We start from the raw sequence: 16,264 nt of genomic DNA on the forward strand, positions 1-16,264 counted from the left end.
TAACTTCTTAGAGATTATAAGGTTATATTTCATCTTCTTGGCAGTTTTAATCTGTTTTACTAGGTCATAAAATACTATATACAAGTTATGATGTCCCAATACATACTTCTTAGTGTACATTGTTTGTAATTTTTCCGTCTCGACATACTGAAGTAGTAAATAAATGTAATTTATTGTTGCCATATTAGATCCGTAGAAAGATGAGGTTGGAGAAAAATAAATGAAAAAATATAACTCGGAGTAGTGAGGTTATATTGGAAAATATTACCTTTCGTATTAAGAAAATCTACTTTTCTACGAATCTCAGTCCGTATTACTAGATATATATTTGTCAGAAAGCTTCAATTTCTTTTTAAAATAAGTATATAGCATATGTAGACTTAATTTGTACGTTGTTACTCCAAAATTATCCAGCCCAGTCTTTCGCTACCTCAAAATACCGATCCTGTACACATTTATAACCAAAAAGTATTCGTAACATAAACTAACACGAATCATCATATAGTTAAGTGATTCAAAGTGTCCCTTATCACAATGGCGTGCCATCAACAATTGCTTATTTATGACTATGAACCCTAACATCATTAATTTGATTGTATGTATATTAATGTGATTGTTAACGACCATAAATATCCTTATCTACTGATTTTACAATTATAGTTTTATTGTATACGATGAGATTTAGTATTTAAGACAGTTTGTGCACGGATACTGGGTACTTATAAGTTTATTAGATGATTGAAACAAAGTTGTGGATTGAGTTGTAGTAAAAACATGTAAAACCCAAGAGATGGAAGCCAGGCTTCAAGAATATAACCCCGACACACAAAGTTACAGGTGGAACTAATCAAGAAGCAGATAGAATACAGATTCTACGCTAGTTCATACGCAATAGTTTACGTGATGATAAATAACTAGATTCCATAGAGGACAACTCTACTTCGTTCTATTCCTGGTTTGTTTTTCTACTTTTTTCTTGGTCGTCCAATGCTTATTTTCCTTTCTACTCTTTCTTCATAATCTTTGTTGCATTCGTTAGAGATATGCAAACCATTATATTTACGTAATGTTTATTTGTCTTTATCTTTCTCTTTATAAATCTTACTCAACTTTAAATTACTTCTGATTATCCACAAATCTCCATAATTTATTGGCCCGTGATTTTTTTTATGAAATAAGAATTTTTTTACTTTGAGTGGCAGTCAAAATTTTAGTTGAATAAGTGACTAATTATTATTTTAATAATTTTAACTTTCTTAGCCAAGTTCAGTGTGTATTTTATCTGTTGTAACAATATATTTAGTTTTTCCTTGTTAAGTGTGTGTGCAGCTTTCAATTAGTCACTTTTTTGTCGAATCAACATCATCAGCGAATACAAAATATTCTAAAGTCTATTTATAGTTGGTTGTCCTCGACTAAAATAAATTTTCCTTGTTATAGAAATAGTAAACTGTACACCATTCTGTCTTAACCCCGAGCAGATTCTCAAGCTTTCCCTGTATTCCACCTTCATGGCTGCTGAAGTTATTTTAGCAAATCCCATCATTTTCCAGGTCTTCAAAATCGAAAATATAGTACGACATTTCTCTATTTATACTTATTATAATGGCTTAAAATTAAAGCTGTTGACAATACCAAGGATTGGAGAAGCGGATTTTTTTTTTCATTAAGTATTTGGTTACTAAAGAGATTGCTAATGTCTTGGTGTAGCAGTGGTTGTTTTTTCGACATAAGAGGCCGGTTTTCCTCGGTGTATTTAAACAATCCAGCTGATTTAGACGCTTCAGACGTGGATCGTGCAGTCCACTCAGATGATGATCATTTTGATTCTGAATCGTCAACACGTTGTTGTTTTCGGCACCTACATTGAAAATAGTTTTCTCATAATCAAATGTTGTAAACACCAGCTTTCTAATATCTTTACGGCCTCGGCTTTCAATTTACGATTAGATATAATCAATTTGTGGACGTTTTTGATGTTTTTTTGGAGTAACCACCTCAATTTGACGACCAGAACGTTCACTATCCACACTTTTGAAGCCAATGCTGAGTTTGTACATCATAAATTGACACACGAATTGTTTTGAATATAACAAAAGTACTATCAAGGAGTGTTTGTTATTTCTTATAAGGCGGTTAGAAAAAAGAACAATTTATGAGTAAACTGAGTTTAGTGTTACAAATTTTCTAATCTCACCAAAATTTTCGTAACACAAAGAAGCCATTGTTTGTTCAAATACGGTTGTCGACTAATTCTATGTAAAGTGTTAATATTTACCAACGGCATTCTTGTTAAGTAATATATCAAAGGGCCGAACCTAATAAGGTTAATAACCTATATACTAATTTAACAATTGAGTGAACATTCATTCGATATATTTAACGGAAAAAATTACACGATGATGATACATTCTTAATATCTGACGACAAAATATGAAATTTTACCGTTTGATTTTATATTTTACGTAATTGCATGTAATTAAAATTAATTAAATGAGACAGTCTCAGGGAGTTCAAAAAAGGGTCAATATTTTCGTGAAAATAGTGCGTTCTTTCTTGAAAAAAGAAAAACCATCAACGTTGAGCTTATTGCAACGTATGAGCGAAGAAAACGAGCAAAAACGGCCGTATTTTGCTAAGAAGAAAGTGTTGTTTCAACAAGACAATGCACCAGTTCATACATCCGTTATTACAATGGGCAAAATTAATGAATTAAAGTTTGAATTGCAACCTCATGCACCCTATTCGCCAGATTTAGTCCCCTCGGATAATTTTCTGTTCCTAGATTTGAAAAAATGGTTCGGAACTCAAAGATTTATTGAACTTATTGAACATCACTGTTAAAGCTAAAAGGATATTACGTTGAAAAATGAATATATTTTGCTGAGTAGATTTTATATTGAAATAAGGCTTGAAATATACAGAAATATGATTAATAAGTAATAAGTAAATTGGTCAAGGTTCAGGATCAGGTAATAGTATTTCTGTGGAATTTGTATTTGTATCTTATATATTAAAAAAATTGATGATTTCCATTCAGAGTCCGTTCAGGCGTTCTACCCAACCGATTTGCTTAATTTTTTTTTTCAATGAAAGGTATTGATGCACAGATCAGCCATCAACTATCGGATTTCATCAAATTTTCACCATTTTCAACTTATACTCAAATGCGATTTCCCCCTGTACATTACTTATGGGAGTTTTTCACATACACACGTTCTATCCTCAATATCTCAGGTTCTATTTAAGATAGAGACTTCGTTTTAGTTTAAGAACACTCGCTGAAACATCTTCTTTCGTTTGAGTTTTTGAACACTTAAATCGGTTGAGTTGGAGAGGAGCTAGGCGCGGACATTCAATGTGGAGTTATGGTTTTTTGTAGGTTTTTGGCAATTTTTCTACATTCAAAGATCTATATCTCAGGTTCTGATATAGCTACAGAGTTCGTTTTGATTTAAGAACACTCGATGAGACACCTTCTTTCTTTTGAGTGTTTGAACACTTAAATCGGTTGAGTTGGAGAGGAGCTTGGACGCGGACGTTCAATGTGGAGTTATGGTTTTTTGTAGGTTTTTGGCAATTTTTCTACATTCAAAGATCTATATCTCAGGTTCTGATATAGCTACAGAGTTCGTTTTGATTTAAGAACACTCGATGAGACACCTTCTTTCTTTTGAGTGTTTGAACACTTAAATCGGTTGAGTTGGAGAGGAGCTAGGCTAGGATATTCAATGTGGAGTTATGGATTTTTGTAGGTTTTTGACATTCAAAGATCTATATCTCAGGTTCTAAAACAGCTACAGAGTTCGTTTTTGTTTAAGAACACTCGTTGAAACACCTTCTTTCTTTTGAGTTTTTGAACACTTAAGTCGGTTGAGTTGGAGAGGAGCTTGGACGCGGACATTCAATGTGGAGTTATGGTTTTTTGTAGGTTTTTGACATTCAAAGATCTATATCTCAGGTTCTAAAATAGCTACAGAGTTCGTTTTGGTTTAAGAACACTCGTTGAAACACCTTCTTTCTTTTGAGTTGTTGATCACTTAAATCGGTTGAGTTGGAGAGGAGCTAGGCGCGGACATTCAATGTGGAGTTATGGATTTTTGTAGGTTTTTGGCAATTTTTCTACATTCAAAGATCTATATCTCAGGTTCCGATATAGCTACAGAGTTCGTTTTGGTTTAAGAACACTCGCCGAAACACCTTCTTTCTTTTGAGTTTTTGAACACTTAAATCGGTTGAGTTGGAGAGGAGCTTGGACGCGGACGTTCAATGTGGAGTTATGGTTTTTTGTAGGTTTTTGGCAATTTTTCTACATTCAAAGATCTATATCTCAGGTTCTAATATAGCTGCAGAGTTCGTTCTTTTCTATTATAATGATTTCTGATACTTATTTAACGGATCCGATGCGAACGAAGCCGCGGGTAAAAGCATTATTTGTTTATTATTTTATCGTTGCAATATAAAGATTTTCCAGTCTAGGCGCACTTTTCGTTTAAAGGAAAACGGCCAAGGTACCAAGGATAAAATAAGCGCAGACCAAGCAGAAAATCTATTCAAGGAACCAGAGAAAGCACCTCGTCCAGGAGTTTGTAAACCCTGGCGACCCACAGCGTTTTCTTAAGGGTAGCAGTAACCCCCTAACGATTTACCTTTCGGGTCAACTAGAAAGTTAACAGACAGCAACTGCCCTAACCCGACATGCTCAATTAAAACGAAAACTATTACACCGTTATAATAATGGGACTTGTCGGAAACGTTGAATGAACAATAGAGCGAAGTTTGTGCACAAAATAATAAACTGCAAATTTCTTTTAATTGCAGAAAACCATTGTAGAACGTTTAGGTTGCGGATATAACAAAAGCAGTAAATTTACCAAGTTTCGGAGGATGTAAAATATGAAAAAAAATAGAGGAGAAAGAGAAACTGCATTTGAATGCCAAACAAATATAGTTAGAAATGAAAAGAAACTTTTATATGATGTATCATGTTACAAACAAAAGCTATTATTGATAAAATTGAATAGAAAGTATGGAAAAATAATCATTACTTCGTAAATTTTGGAACAGTATACAAAAATTATTAATAAGTAATTAAAACACTTGATGCACATCAAAATTAGTGGACTAGCTCCTGATCTATACGTACCAGTGTTGCCAGATAATTATCAGATCGATTTGATACAGAGTAGACATTCATTGGTGATTCAGACGAATGTTTCCACTAGGTACTTCCCAGAAAATAACAGTGTGGCCACATGAGACTCACCGACGTGTTTCAAACTACGACACAAAATAAATTATTTTCGTATCTTTCTTTTTAGTTAAAAATACTATTGAGCTTTTGAAAATTTCTGAGTAAGAATATAAATTACGATGTTAGAAGCGTTATAATGAAAAGAACAAATTCCAAATTAGCCGAGTTTGGGTTAAACATGGCGGCCACTCATATTTGGTAACACTGTCTTTATCACAAAACGGGTAAATAGTAACGCCATCTAGGTTTTAGTACAAGTACAAGTAAATGAAGCAGAAGCCTAACAGATAACTGTTGATTCGCCGAAATTTAAGGTTATGAAAGTATCCGCAGAGACGTTTTACATTATTTGAATTAAATTAGTTGTTAGTTTAAAAAAGGCTGATTATGAAATCGAACAATTAGAATCAGAATATGTTGCTCTACATAAAACCAGATACAATACAACGTATGTTACGAGATATTTTATTATAGAGTGAAAGTACACGCAAAAATTCCGAATTGACTGAAAACCTAAGTCTAATTTAGTGCTTGGAATGAAGAGAACAGTTGGGAACAAGCACCAGATCAATGGTGAGGCACAAAAGTTATAAAAGTCATTGAAAAGGGTTGTTCAAAAGTTTTTCGGAGATTAAGAAGATGTGGTGGATATTTCTAATCTGTTATTGATGATCCCTCGTATTTACAGCTTGTGAGGAATTAACAAGGGGAGGATTTTTATTAAGATTTTTGAAAACCGTCTTCAGGAATATGGTGATGCAAATTGTGTTATTCTATGATCACTTTTAGGGTATAAAAATGAACTTTTCCTTCGTACCTTACGAAAAAAATTGTTTTTTAATGCAAATTATTGTATTTAGACATTCCACAATAGATAGAAAGATCAATTTAGTATCTATATTGACCAAAACTATTTTTCATTCGACTCGTGCATAATTAAATACGCTTATAAATAATTCATGGTTTATCTGAAATATTACCCATAAGTTTCAATGAACTTCCTGCTTGCTCATCATTATGCTGGATGTAGAAATTCATACCTCGGTAAAATATAATATGTACATACGTGTTATATTGTGTTAGGAACGCCATTTCCGAATAAATGTTTATTAATTCTATTAAACAATATCGTTTCTTTATAGTGAACTATCTGATGTTCCAGCAGCGGCAACAACATTTCAAATTGGTTTTATTCAGGGCCGGATTAAGCTAGGGGCTTGGGGGGCTATAGCCCCGGGCCCCAGGTCCAAGAGGGCCCCATCATTCTGTATTTTTTGATGTGTTGATACCACAAATCTAACGTATTGACCGGGTTTTCCTTAAGGGGGCTCCGTCATTATTTTAGCCCCGGACCTTATAAATCCTAATCCGGCCCTGGTTTTATTCAATTATTTTGAGCATCGATGATACAATCTATTGTCTAAATATATTTTCAAGAGATATTAAAGTAGTTTCTCATTGCGAAAGAGCTTTAATGGGTAGTTTGTACCCTTGTTATGTTCCAATACAATACGTTATCGAATTTCATCAAAACATTCACTGGTAGAGTTTAATTAACAGTGTTATGACGCCCACACAAAGGGCTTACATATCGCAAATTGTGGCGTTTCCCATTCTTACGAAGTGATTAATCGTAAAATATTTTTTTAGATCTTGATTTTGTTCATTCAAGAATGTTATGAGCGACTAAAAGTCGGTTAGGAACAGAACCGGTCGAGATTTCTTTCGTTCTCAAACACGAATTTGCAAAAAGTGGACAAACCCGTTCAAACAAGCTCTATTCCGACCTAAAAAACCTAACCTAACCAACGGCTTTCTTCTTTACAATAACAGACAAGTAAATAGAAAATAGAGAAGGTATTAATAATTAATATCAGAAAAAAATTAACTTTCACGAAATCAATATGAACAATTGAAATGTTTTTATAACTTTTTAAATTTTCCACACTGTATCAGCGTGATGTAATTGCATTCCTAACACTATTTAAAATAAACCGTAGTGATAAAATCGCTTAATTAACAGGATTTAAAAGAATGAACAGCAATTTGTTTAGAAAAAATAAACAATCTCAGCATAACCAAGTAGGAAAAAGCAATCGTGGCAATTTGATTTGTTTGTTATTTCATCTGCGTCCTTTATTTATATTTTATTTAGTTAACATTTAAAGTGGTTTAAACATTTATTGTTTTTAAATAAAACTATTTCATTATGTCTTAAAGAAATCAATATACCGTCACTTAATGTAAGTTGGTACAACTGTTTCCTACGCGTAGCTCAAACGTCACTTGTCATTTATTGTCCTATGTTGATAATATCTTCAAAATTAATTACATATTACAAGATAATCTACATAGATGTACTTTTGTAAGTCTTCACCGCGTGATTGTATTATAAAATTGATAAATTTGTTGCCATTTAATACTTTGTTCGCCCAAACACTCGTATATAAATAGAAATATCTAATGTGGAGTATTATGAGAATACAAAGTCAATATCATAATAAGTTGATGACCTTCGAGTTTCTTGAATGCTTGTAAGATCGAAATAGTTGGAAATTATGTAATCTGCTTAAATATTCACCGCCTTTTCAAACAAATTGTAAATATGTTTCTAGTAAGACAATTTTTTTTACAAGAGGCTATTATACATCGATGGTATCGATATCGGTATCGATTTTTTAGGTATCGGTATCGAAAATCGAAAAATTTCGGTATCGATACATCTCAACAAATAAGTATTTAAATTGTATTATGTAATCAAAAGAATTTTCAGCGGGTTTCATTTCGATCTCATTGATTTACTTTCAAATCCAAACAAACCATTTTTTTCAATAAATCAAAATGATTTTGTGCCGTGTGTTCCGCAGGGGACGTCACAAGTATGACGTCAAAAAATATTTATATCAATGACATGTACAAAAGCAGGAACGCCTGGAATAAACTGAAATATAATGTACAGAATTTGGCAACTTTGAAATTCTTATTTTATTCTGAAGCCGAAAACGTAACGGCATCATAAGTTTAATTGCGATTAATGGCAAACGATCAATATTTGAAAAAAAAAAGACAGGATGTGGATATTTTAAGAACTGTTATGTATCGATATTATAATACAATATTTTAGAATATGTTTTCAATAAACTGAATCTATTTGGACGTGTATAATCCAGTCAGAAAGATAAGAAAATGTTGGGTTTTTCGTGGGCAGAATAAAAAAGTTTTCAACCCGCGGAAAGGGCGTGAAAAAAATTAAAAGTTGCCGCGATTTTTGGATTATATTTTGAAAAAATCGAAAAAGTTTCGGATAAAAGTTATAGGGCATAAAATTTTAGACCAGTCTTCCCCTAAAACGCATCATTTCCTCTCAGTTATAATAAAATAATCGTAGATTTTTCGTTTCTTATACTAACGTCTATAAATTTTTTAAAAATAACTCTTTTAACTGAAATATTAAGTAAATTAAGTTTTCTTTACTTTATTTTCAATAGAAGGGATGAGAAAAAGATTGTTTAAGAAAACTACAAAAAAATGAAACCCAATTTCTTCTAATTTTATTGAATTTTTATTTTTTTACTACTCTAAACAGTCGTAGGGTGAAAGGGTGCGTTTTAGGGGGCGAAAAGTGGCCTAATTGAGGTAGGCATAAAGTTATATGTTTATATTTTTTATATATATTTAAAACTTTTTAATTATTCTCAAAATATAACCCAAAACTCGTATTTCGTGGTAGTTTTTAATTGATTCCTTTCCCACAGTTTTGTATGCACCCGATTATTTCCACATAATTTCGTCCATAACCTACAAAAACTCTTCACGATGAACAAAATTGTGACAAACTGTGACGGATTGGTAGATATTAATCAGCCAACATTTGAACTTTATTATAGAAAATATATTTCCTACAATGATATAGAATTTTTCACGATCTAAAAAAATGCCTCCAGTCCAGTCCCAACGCCTTTGTCTGTGTCAGTTTATTTCGAACCATGAAACAGTGTGTATTATAAAGTGTCTTTTGAAATGTTTTCCAAACAGCTCAAATGTTTGGCCGTTGAGGCAAAAATAAATAGTTAAAAGACTCAAAATTAGTCATGTAAAATACTTTTCATTGAAAGATTTCGGCTTTAACGAGCATCCCTGGAAGTACAGTTTGGAAAATTGTCGATAATTCGATAAAAACACAAACTTCGTGGGGTACTCTACATCATTTAAGTATTTTTCTTCGGAAGAATAGACAAACGCAAGTTATAATGGAATCATTCAATCCCAGCTTGATAAATGGTGAAATTTTCAGTTTTAGATCCGAAATTTTGAAAACAACTCTTGTAGGACGGAAACAACGAACTACAATCCCACATTTTCAGTTTTCTGATTGCTCAAACTTCACACTTAATTTAACTAATAACAATAAAAGCTGAAAATTTGGAATGGTTTAAACATTTTGTTAAATGTGAAGTAAATCGACATTTGGCGGATGAGGGAATTTTTTAAGACCAAACCGGCATTTCTTGAGAAGCTACAGGGCTAAGTGTGATTTATAATTAGATAAAATGTAGATAAAATAACAAAAAAACATGAAGTTGAAGTGGTACCACCTGGAAACACGTTATATTTATAAAGAAATCAATTATTATTTTTGTGGTATGATTCTTTATCGGATAAAAACGATGAGCATTGTTTTTCTTTATATACACTGGCCAGCAAAAAATTGAGGTCACTTCAGAAATTGCGAATAATTTAAGCGTCAATATTTATAAGGATTAGTAGGCGTTTCCGATACTTGACAGCTGTCATTAGCTGTCATTCGATTTTGATGAAAAATTAGTAGGCGTTAATGTTTTTGCGACACTTGACAGCTGTCATTAGTTGTCATTCGATGTATTAGAGTACGATTTTGATGAAAAATTGCCTTTGCGCTAATTGAATATTCGCATTTTTCTTCCCTGTTTTCCAGTTTACTATTGATTCTTTGTGTGAAACCTAACGATTGCAAAGTGTAGTGATTTAACATACCCATAATGCCTTTAGATTGGTGTGGTAAGCGCTGTTACGAGATGGTCGGGGCCAACGTTGAATTGTTGGTGCTAGTCTTTGTGGTTTACAAAGGGTGTACCAGCGCTTTGTGGAGACTGGCCTGATCACTAGAAGACCAGGGTCTGGGCGAGAAAGAGTTACCCCTCAACGAGATGACCGTTTTTCGGTGTTCACAAGTTTGCGGAATAATACAGCTACTAAGCGAAATCAGTTGAAAGACATGAGAAATGTCAACGTTAGAAGAAGACTTTATGCAGCCAGCATCGCAGTGCAAGATTGACATTTGCCAGAGATCACGTTCGTTGGAATGATAATGACTGGAAGTGGATATTGTTCTCAGATGAGTCGCGTTTTTGCCTCACCGGGTCAGATGGACGTCGACGAGTGTGGAGAAGACCTGAGGAAGGATAAGCTGAAGTATTCATTGACGAACGTCTTCCATATGGCGGTGGGTCACTTATGATTTGGGCGGGAATCACTACACAAACTCATACAGAGTTGGTATTAATAGAAAATGGCTTCCTAACCTCTCACAGGTACATTAGGGAGGTGCTAGAAGACCATATCATGCCTTTCATGGTGACTATGGGGGAACGTGGTATTTTTATGCAAGATAATGCGAGACCACATATCCAGAATTGTCAGGGAGTATCTGGATGAGGTAGAAATTAAGCGGTTTGACTGGCCAGCCTATAGAACATGTCTGGGACGAGTTGGGACGACTGACACACACCAGCACCAAGAACTGCCCAGGAGCTGAGCAGGAATGGGATAACATCGACCAGAATGTGATCCGCAACTTAATTGTATGCCGCGCCGACTTCAAGCAGTCATCAATACAAAAGGAGGGAATACACGTTATTAGTGTCAAGTTTTTTTATTTTGTTCGTTATTTTCTTAACAACAAAACGTTGAATTTCGCCCAAAATGTTAATTTGTGGCTTTTGTGCATTTTTCTTCAGTATAGAGTATCACATTCAGTTTACAAAAGCACATGAAATGATGTCTAGATTGAGAATACCATCTGAAAACGTACAAAGAACATGAATATTTTAGGGTGGTCTCAATTTTCTGCTCGCCAGTGTATGTACGAACAAATAATTACAGCACGATAAATAAGAAACGTTTGAATACCATGTAAATATAGATACGTTGAAAATTGAAGACAATAATCTACATCCCTCTGGTAAATTTCAATATGAATGGTAACCAATCATTTCCGATGAACGTAGGTATAATTGAACGTCTCGTTTCTATATCGTATTTCATTGAATCGTCGGCCCACGGAGTCATTTCTCCCGATCATAGATAATCATTGGTCACACGATTAATAATCTAAGCAACTCACTCGAGCGAAACCCGTTTTGAAAAGATAGTATTTTTTCAATTTAACTCTCCCAAGTTTATCCACTACAGTCAAATATATACAATACGAGGTAACTGTTTGTTGGAATTTCAGTTTATTTATCGAATTTCGGATAGAAATTATGACAACTTAATGTTATCATACAGAATGTATTGTTCTAAAAATTCATTGATAATTTCATAAACGAAACTATTGATGATAAGATCGAAGATTGATATTTGTAACTAGCAAATAAAATATCACGTCTTTTTAACCTCATACTTCCCAAGCTGTTAAGAAAATGTAAATGCTGGAAATCTGGAAATTTTATAACCTAAAACTATTCAAGAACCGTTTTGAATGACTGCCAAGACACTTTTCCAGATAAGAGACTTTTATAAGTTTACGTATCTGTGGGCCAGCATCTCTTCTAGTTTTCCTTGTGGAAATTCATCACCACATTTCGATTTAACGCCTTCACAAACTTTTTCATAAGTTGCAGTTTGTACAAATGAAGTTTTTTGGGTTTACCAACGACTTCCATTTGATACTCAGTGTGCTCGGTGTATATATTTCTTTTATAATGATGCTTTCTGGCCCTGATGACCCAAAGATAAAGGAAACAAAAGACTTTGGTAATCCACCTTGTAAACCCAATAACAAATCAATTACTTTGAGTCAGTTTAACACTTTCCAATGATGTTACTTTTATTCATACTTTATTAATTTCATTGACGCACTTATTGAATCATTTACTTTATGTCCTATTGGTATAGACGATTTCTTATTCCAGTCGTATTTAGAAAAATCAACACAAACAAGCGCCATTCTGTTTTATTATAGAGAATTCTCTATTTCGTGCGCGTGTTTTTGAGTAGTGTAAGCGTTTTAGTGAGGGCCGAGAAAGCACTAAAGATGACCAACACTTAGGTCGCCCTATAACTGTTTCAACTCCGAAAATAGTGACCAAAATCAACCAAATTAAGCGTGCAGATCGTCGAATGAGCATCCGGATGATTGCTGAAGATGTCTGTGCAAAGTTGGTGCCAAAAAATTTGGCTCCTGATCAAAAGCTGTTGGGTCTGATCACATTAAAAGGTTAGAAAAAGATCTGCTTTGAAAGGGACCCGATTTGAGTCGATGGAAGAGCTCCTAAAGGCACTCACCACATAAGACTTCCAGCACTGCTTAGATCAATGGAAAAAAACGTATGGAAAGGTGTGTGGCGAGTGGAGGGGAATATATTGAAGGGGAGCATTCGAATGAAGAATAATTTTGATAATAAAACCCTATTTTTATAACCAGTTTAGTTATTTAATAGCCGACCTCGTATTTTAATGTTAATTTTAATTTAGTTTTAATTTTGGCTGCATAAACGCATACAATTTTGCTCTATTTTCCATTTTTTTGTTTTTTTTCGCACTCACATCACCCACTCGCCATATTTGTTTTTCATCAGACCAATTTGATATTCTCTGTAGACCTTTCTAAATTAATAAACACAATTAATTAACATATCAACAATCTCAAGTCTCCTCAAGGTCAATACCGGCGTTTACCAAAGAAAAAAACGAACTACATCATTTGCAAATCAACTGTAGTTTTCAAAAATTACATAAACAGTACGAAAAAATTCATAAGGGAATAAGTTTTCTTTGGAATAATTATAAGACAGAAAACATTAGATTTATGGTGCTAGTGTATTATTTCTTTCATTACAATTTCGTTCTCGAAACAAATAATTAGACGTTCAGTTAATCCAGTTTTATCTTCCTTTCACTCTAATTATAAAACAGAAGTTATACCAGAAGTTCTTAAAATAAATACACAGTATCTTAGATAAAGTTGAATCAAAATAATAATTTTGTGTGATTTCTAAATGGATTCCAAAGAATTGAGAAATAATCTACAATTTCAACGGCCCCTCAATCTCACACGATGTACATTAAGAATGTTTTATTGGACAGTACCATGAACCTTGAAATTTATAACGGTACTTTGTAAAAAGCCCTCGACCAGTTTCCATAACCACAAATTTATTTATATTCTTTATAAGTCAAGTCAAACCTGTCTCGGTATTACTTACCAGCAAAGAACCAATAACAAAACAAGAAGTTCCCTCACACACACACCACTCGATCAAAACTATACGATATGGTAGATTTACCACAAAAGTACAAACACAACAAAATAATTGATTCAAAGGGGGTAGTAAATACGGAATTTTTGATTTGTTGTCATTTCCTGAATGAAGTAATAACAAAACAGCGAACAGCAACGTGCTGTACCGCTTGTGACGAAACGAGATACGCTCTAAGCGCCGCGACCGACGCTAGACATGTATATGCACATTCAAAGCTTTGGAAGCGGTTTTCAGAGATATTTAAATTGTTGCCCTCAAACAGGTTCATGTGCTTTTAACTGTCTCAATATCATTCATGCTGCCATCTCTCAAATTCTGTCTGATACGACATGTTTACAAAGAAAGTTATCTGTTATGAAATCTATTAAATGTAGCTATCAACCACGAGATGTCGCGGTATTAAAACTGAGCAATTGAAAATCTTTTATATTTAAATGAATTCCACGTTTTCATTGTTACTAATTTACCTATTACATAGCAGTATAATGAAATATTCATATATTTTTACATAATTAATATTTTCTCAATAGTATAGCTATTACGCACTAGAGGTCGTAACTGTAGTACTCATCTCAATTGTTTTTAGTAGTAAATAGTATAATTGCTCCGATAAATATCAGCTTTTATTCATTGTTGATTTTTGTTTTCTCTTTAATATTCTACTTATTTGAAAGTATCATTTATGTTATGTGAAAGAAGTGATCTGTATTATAAATTATTAAATGTGGTTACTACCAAGAGATGGCACTTATACTCTCATTTCAAGAAATTAATGACTTCTCTCTTTTTGTAATTTCATTATTTATATCTGTGAATGTTATTTCTTTCATAAGACATCTGTAATTTGAAACATGTCCCAACATATATATCCCAAAAATCAAAACATTGTTCGATCATTTGAATAGACCACTATTTCGCGCGGTTCTCTTATTGGAGCCGCCATAAATTTCGTAGTTCGAGGCTAACCAATCGCGTGAATGACGGGGCATGTTCATACTTTTCTATACAGGAACAATTGGTTTGTGGGACTTTCTATATTTATTGTTAAATTTGACCTTTATTAACAGCGCGAAATTTAATGTTATTTGTAAAAATACATCTCATAAAATAGGTCTATAAGTTCAATTTATTAGCAGTATATTGCCACAAAATAACGAAATATCGAAAACTAAAAGGAAAAGAAAATAAATTTGTGATATTGATTGAATTTAATATGTTTTTAATGTTAATGTGATAATTCTTCAATGAATTTCAATAAAATAAGGGTAAATAAAATGTTACATGTGAAAAACTTATATTTATAAATATATTACATATAAAATATTTATATTATATTTATAAATATATTACATATAAAATATTGAGAGCTTGATGCAGTATTGTTTATACATCTATCGTGTAAAACTCTTTATACGGATGTGACAATAAAGGCAGTGATCTAATGGACTTTCATTGCAAAAGATTTATAGTTATTCTCAAAACTTTATCAAATTAATACTTATCTGTAAAATTGTCGAAAATATCACAAACAATGCATAATGGATTAATAACATTTATAACCACATTGATAACGAAACTAAATTAGAACGGAAATCATTGTCAACATAAAATTATTTGACTATTTGATGCCTATTTATGTCAGAATCAGAATCTGGGTGTATGAAACCAAAATTCAAAACTTAATTTGATCTTGTGCCATTTACGTAAACCTTCTGCAAATTAAGTGGTTTAAAGATTAGATTTGCAAAGAAATTCCAATTTTAATTTCGATGCAATACAAAACAAATACGTTTTGTTGATTCTTCTCGGTGGGTTTTCGTTTTATTCTCCCAAAAAATTAGATTTAATGAGAAAAAGTGAATTTTTGTTCCAAATGTAAAATGAAATGATTGATCAATGGAAATTATGCAACTTAAAACGCTACATACTGTAAAATGTGTTGCAGACTTACTAGAAAACGTTTACCAAATGTAATTAATTTTTACAATATTTAATCATCTATTTTATGTGGAATAGTATTAGTTTTAGTAAAATTGATTCTATGACCTATGAAGAATAAAAAAAAGAAGAAATAATTTCAGTTAATATGAAAAGCAAACGCGTTAAAGTCAAAAAACTTCATGAAAGTGCTCCATAGAAAATCAACAAAATATTTAGATAGAGAACAAAAATGAATCTCATTTTAACTATTTCGCTACTGAGTTACAGGTAAACCTAAAACTGCGTTACCTAGAATTTCCACTTTGTATGAATCAAAAACTCATTGTTTAACTTGTATACAAAAATAACGACAGGTGAGATGACTTTTACATTGCTAATGACCACTGCACACCTGTGCAAATATTTCAACGATCCACGTCTCTTACAATAATCAATTTAGTGTTAAGCAAATACCGATTGGAATATTGACATTTATTTAATCCAACAAATAAGGAAATATCTACTTATTAAATATACCTACTACCTAAAATTACAAGTAATATATTCC

The 16,264-nt window shown here is 32.7% G+C and overlaps 1 protein-coding gene across 3 annotated transcripts in view; it reads right to left on the reverse strand.

Annotated features, from left to right (window-relative positions):
• Positions 1–13,987, reverse strand: part of LOC130453275 (carboxyl-terminal PDZ ligand of neuronal nitric oxide synthase protein) — an 89,722-nt gene extending 75,735 nt beyond the window's left edge. For 2 of the 3 annotated variants that reach the window (XR_008911030.1, XM_056792918.1), the window contains exon 1: positions 13,720–13,981. The gene's annotated coding sequence lies outside the window, so the exon portion shown is untranslated. Of the gene's footprint in view, positions 1–13,719 lie in introns of all 3 variants that reach the window. The other variant, XM_056792919.1, reaches the window with a different exon arrangement.
• Positions 13,988–16,264: the final 2,277 nt, after the last annotated feature.

Source organism: Diorhabda sublineata, chromosome 2, assembly GCF_026230105.1.
Source record: "Diorhabda sublineata isolate icDioSubl1.1 chromosome 2, icDioSubl1.1, whole genome shotgun sequence".
NCBI lineage: Eukaryota > Metazoa > Arthropoda > Insecta > Coleoptera > Chrysomelidae > Diorhabda > Diorhabda sublineata.